Source organism: Leptopilina heterotoma, unplaced genomic scaffold (genome assembly GCF_015476425.1).
Source record: "Leptopilina heterotoma isolate Lh14 unplaced genomic scaffold, ASM1547642v1 Lhet_82, whole genome shotgun sequence".
In the NCBI taxonomy this organism is placed as follows: Eukaryota; Metazoa; Arthropoda; class Insecta; order Hymenoptera; family Figitidae; genus Leptopilina; species Leptopilina heterotoma.
The window spans coordinates 470,269-476,301 of record NW_025111187.1 but is presented as its reverse complement, the minus strand read 5'-3'; the positions used below and the strand labels follow the sequence as shown (position 1 = coordinate 476,301).

The window sequence follows — 6,033 nt, the reverse complement described above, 5'->3', positions numbered from 1 at the left end:
TATATTAAAATATTTTTAAAAAGTAATTATTAGAATTGTTTTACAATATTTTTTTAAAATTCAATTATCTTCGAACAATGTAAATAAAAATTTATGAAAATTTACTTTTCTAAAATTTGATCATTTTTATTTATATTTTTCAAAAATTCAATTATTTTTAATAGATTTTACCAAATTTTAATTGTTTGGAAATTTTTCAAAATTCAAAAACTATTATATTTATATAATTACAATAATTATAAAAAATTGAGTTTTTGCATTTATTGACGAATTTTTTTATTTTAAAATTATTTGAAATCATCAATAAATTCTTTTTTAAATAAATATTTAATCATTATTATTACTCCATGGGAACTAAGATTTTAAAAAAATTTCAAATTCAAACATTTTTGCAATTCAACAACTTATAAGAATATTATTGGAAAACATGAAGATATCGATTACTCCGAGTCCTTGATATCTTAATGTTTTCTAATAATTTAAATTTCCATAAAATTTTTTAAACAAAAAATTAAATTATTTACAAAAATTTTAATAAAATCCTCCGCAAGAATTCATTATTTTCATAAATAATACAATTGTTCATAGGATTTCAATTATTTTCAATACAATTTTAAATAAATTCCTCAAAAAATGTAATTATTTTCAAAAAATTTTTGCAAGAATTCAATTACATTTCACAAATAATGAAATTCTTTGCTGAAATTCAAATATTTTCCAAATCTGCAAATTCAAAAGAATTCAATTATTTCAAAAAAAGTAATAAAAATTCGTTGCAAGAATTCAGTTATTCATAAATAATAAAATTCTTCACAGGATTTCAATTATTTGAAAAAAATGTAATAAAATTCGTTGCAACAATTCAATTATATTTTCATAAATATTCTAAAATATAAATTGGATCCCAGTCGATTTTTTTTTAAACTACGTAGAAAAGCAGTTTTTTGGTGTCAGGAAAAAGATTCCCAATTGAAAAATAAAAAAAAAATTGACTGGGATCCAATTTGTATGTATTTTGTGCGTGGTCCTTTATAAAAAATTGGTAAATAGCTGAATTCCTGTGAAATTTTTATTATATATGAAAATAATTTAATGTTTGCTTAGAATTTTATCAAAAATTTTTTTTAAATAAGAATTCTTTTGAAAAATTTTATTAAAACAATAGATATTGAAAATCATTGAAGTGAGGAAAATTTTTTGAAAATAATTAAATTTTTGAGAAGTATTTTATTAATTTTAATTAATATTTAATAATTGAAATTTGGACGAGAGTCTTTTTTAAATTTTTGAATATAATTGAATTTCTGCGAAGAATTTTATTACCTTTTAAAATAATTTTTCAAAATTCAATTTTTTCCAGTACTTTAATAAAAATCCCTGACTTTTTCCTGATTTTCCTGATCATTTCTACTCTCCCTGATTTTTCCCTTAATTCCCTGATTTTTTTTTACCTATGGCAACTCTGAAACTGTGCAATAATTATTTTAAAAGAATTGATTTTTATTCACATTTGTCAACGATGTTTTTTTTCTTCTTGCGTTGCGAAACTTTTAAGAAAATTTGAAAACTCTAAGGAATTTCTATTTTTTTAATTCTGTTTAACCCCATTAGGTCAGGATTAGGACATAACTTCGAAAAAACCCCAAAAATTTTGAAATGAAGATAATTTCTTATCACTAAGTCTTATTATGACTACTTTATGTTTTTTTTGGGTTGATAAAGCTGAATCTAAAGTTTATTTAAATCAGAATTTTTAGAATTACATAAAAAGAATTTATAATTTGATCAAAAAATTTTGAAATGAAGGCAGGCTGTTAACATAACATTGAAAAAAAAACCCAAAATTTAAAAATCGTGAAAAATAATCTTTAAGTCTTCCTATGACTACTTTATGATTTTTGGGATCGTTGAAGCCGTATCTGAAGTCTATTTAACCCAAAAAACAAAAAGCAATCATGGTGAGATTTATATAGAGCAAAAACTCTTGATATTTAAATTTTTATCATTTTTTGAGATTATATTAAAAACCTAAGGTGTTATGATTAAATAGACTTCAGATTCAGCTTTAGCGACAAAAAAATAAAGTACAGTCTGGCTAATACAAATCAGAATTCTTCTTGATTTTAAAAGCCTTATTTTGGTTTTTATTTTTTGAAGTTATGTGAAAATCCCGACCTGATGGGTTTAAATATAGACTTTGAGTTAAAAAACTTATTAAAATTAAGTAAACAGTAATTAATTTTTTGTAGTTCGAAAGTAAAATTTATTTCGAAGGGTTTTATATGCGTATATACAATATTATTATGTACACTGTTTGTTATTCTTTGATGTTAGTAAAAAGAGTATTTTATATGCATGAAGGAAACATTATATGAAATGTGATATCAAAGAATTCTTCATGGTGTGTAAATAAACGGTAGATTAAAGTAAGTGGATATAGAAATTTTATGAAGCAGTAATACCTGAAATGCACTTTGCGATGAGTATAACTATAATTGTTCAATTACTATGAAAGTAATTTATACACCGATACGCTGAAAAAATTCATTTTCAAAGGATATTATATATATACGCACCGTCATGCGTAATTAAAGAAAGTATGTAATAGGTATATAATAATTAAGATTGTTAATGTTAGATATACAAATTATACAATATGTATACATTGTAAGGAACTTACAGATTTCGATCTGGAAATAGGTTATTGAAATATTCGATTTGGACTTTCATTTTTCTTTTCACTTTGACTGTGAATTTCGATTCGATTTTAACTTTTATTTTCACTTCGATTTGGACTTTGACTTTCGATTCGATTTCGACTTTGACTTTTATTTTCACTGTAAACTTTGATTTTGACTTTGACTTTCCATTTGATTTTGACTCTGATTTTTATTTTCAATCTAACTTTGACTTTGACTGCTGTACAATTTAGGAGTCACTGAAGCTGAATCTGAAGTCTATATTGAACCCCATCATGTCAGGCTTTTGACATAACATTGAAGAAATAGTGAAAAATTCTAATCTCTATTTTTTGCAATGACTGCTTTATGATTGAAGCCATATCTGTCCATTTAACCCAAAAAACATAAAGCATCTAATCATAGTGAGACTTATAGATAAAAAATTGTCTTGATTTCAAAATTTTTGGCATTTTTTTGAAGTTATGTTAAAAACCTATAACATGATGCAGTTAAACAGACTTCAGACTCGGCTTCAGCGACCCCAAAAACAAATAGCAATCAAGACAAGACTTAGAGATTAGAATTTTCCTTAATTGCAAAACTTTATAGGTTCACAGTTTGGGTTTTTTTTTGCGGTTACGTCAAAATCCTGACCTAATGGGGTTAAATAGACTCCAGGGACATAGGTTCAGAGTAAATTTCTGTAAAAATAAATACCCTCGAACAAATAACAAAATTTACTCTGTGAAATTTGCGAAATGTGATTAAAGTCGAGAAGCTCATTATAATTTGCGAGTTTCTGTAAGTAAGAGAAGATTTTAGAGAAGGTTTTAGAGAAAGGTTACACATCCATGTAACATCGTATACGAGTGTTACATTCCTCGGGTGATAATGTATAGTATGTGCGGGTGTGTCTTGTATGTACCCGGAATTGTCTTGGTTGTCTATGTAAATGAAGGTCCTATATATACACTGTACATGACTACATGTAAATGGAGAGCAGCTATCACGAGAGAAAGACAGAGAGAGGAAGTAAAAGAGAGGGTTTAGGATGCTTCATGGAAGAAAGGGAAGTAAAGGGAGGAACGAAGCAGTAGCGAGGGAAAAGGGGTTTCGTAAGTAATTAAGGAAGCTCATCCTGAGAGACAATTTAGCTTAATGAGAGGCAGCCAGTTCCTTCCAAGCCCTTATATTCTGTGTGACCCCTTCTCTCCCTCCCTCCTCCTAACCTTCCCTTCTTCACTCTTTGTCCCGCCTTCCATCATTCCTTGGAAAAGAGGAAAGAGAATTCCCCTTTCCATCGATCCGCTTAAGAAAAGTTTCTCTTCTACACACACATATACAAATACACGAGACTCATACCAGAAAGAATTGGATTTCCACGAAAACTTGGAACGTAAACTCGTTTCGGATGGGATTCTATTTTGAGAAAGAGAGTGAGAGAGAGAGAGAGGGAGGGAATCACTCTCGGCATAGGGAGACACCATTTTTCTTTCGGGGGTTGATTACGTAAATTCCGCAAATTTCAGCGGCGAGAAAATGCTCTGAATTTAGAAAACTTTTCGTCTCTGGGAGTTATAAAATTTAGAAGAGCTTAGAAGGTATTTTTCTATTAAAAATTGACGCAATTATTTTCTTCTTAGAAAAATTCGGTTTGGTTATTTTTTTGATTTGTTTTTTGCCTTGTAGTTGCTATTTTTATTGTTGCTATTGATGTTTCTATTGATGTTTCTATTTTTGGGGTAAAAGCTTGGACTTGATTTAGATTTGGTAAAATTTTTTTACTATGAATTATTGGTCATAATCATTTTAATCCCATGGTCCAAGTTTTCGATGAGAAGAGTATGTTATCAACGATGTAGAACATGAATAAACCTAACACTAGATGTTTGTGTACCAATGATCCAGAATTAGCCTAACATTAAATGTTTGTGTACCAATGATCCAGAATTAGCCTAACATTAGATGTTTGTATGCCTCCGATCTAGAAGAAGCAGAACCTTAGACGTTTGTACCAACGATCTAGAATAAGCCTGAAATTAAATGTTTGTACTAAGAAACTGGAATAAGCCTATAATATTAAATGTTTGTACCAAGGATCTAGAATGAGCCTAACTTCAATCGTTTGTACCAAGGATGTAGAATGAGTCTAACTTTAATCGTTTGTACCAAGGATCTAGAATAAGCCTAAAACATAAATCATTTGGACCAATTTTATAAGAATGTTGGTGGTCAACTAACATCTGTAACCATTCTGTTAGAAACTATTACCTACAGACCACCATAGCGTTAGAGAATATTTGATAATTAGTAGTTAATACACAAATTGTCTATTAATGATCCAAAGTGGTGTTAACACAATTAAGTTTTCGGTTCAGCATTAAAGTGTAAGATGCTGCTTGAATGTTTCACTAGTGTGGTCCAACATTGAGAGTATTAAAGCACAGATTGAACCGTATTACATTAAATATTTGCTTCAACTTTAGAGATACTGTAGCTTGAATACAAATACTCGAAAAATCATGATGATAATGATGATGGTGGTAAATATTTTGCTCTAGCATCAGAGATACTATAGCATATACAAATGCTCGAAACCTATAATGATGATGATGATGGTAAATATTTAATTTCAACACTACAGGCACTGCAGCATGTACAAATGCTTCAAAATTAATGATAATGATGGTAAATATTTTGCTCTAGCACTAGAAATACAGCAGCATATACAAGTAGTCAAAAAATCATGATAATGATGGTTAATATTCTGCTCCAACATTAGAGATACTACAGCATGTACAAATGCTCAAAAATTCATGATTATGATGATGATGGTAGATATTTTGTTCCAAAATTAAATACTGTAGCATGTGTAATACTCTAAAATTCATTATGACTATGATAATGACGATGCTCCATTGTTTCCATTGTTTCCCAATTGTCCTGTATTAGAAGTGCAACAATATGTAAATGTTTAGCAAATACAGTCCAGCATTAAAGTGATAGTACAATGCTGAACAAATGCTCCTAATGATAACAGCACCACAGTGAATCAAAAATACGCAAATGCATATTTATCTTACAGTTAAACTCTGTGGAATTTGACACCAAACTGTAAATTTATGCTAACTACAAGTAATCATTTTAGTATACCAATATTAAGAACAAGAATAAATATAACAATAGTAAATATAACAATAATAACAATAATTAATATAACAATATTAAGTACAACATCATAATGTTCAAAACAGATCTAACAAATTTTCTTTTAGTAAACGAATAGTCCAATATCATAATGCTCAAAACAGATCTAACAAATTTTCTTTTACTAAAATAACGAGAGTCAAAC

The 6,033-nt window shown here is 28.2% G+C and overlaps 1 protein-coding gene across 2 annotated transcripts in view; it reads right to left on the bottom strand.

Annotated features, from left to right (window-relative positions):
• Positions 1–6,033, bottom strand: part of LOC122511406 (homeobox protein abdominal-B-like) — a 100,315-nt gene that overhangs the window by 60,526 nt on the left and 33,756 nt on the right. The gene's annotated exons all lie outside the window — the stretch shown is intronic.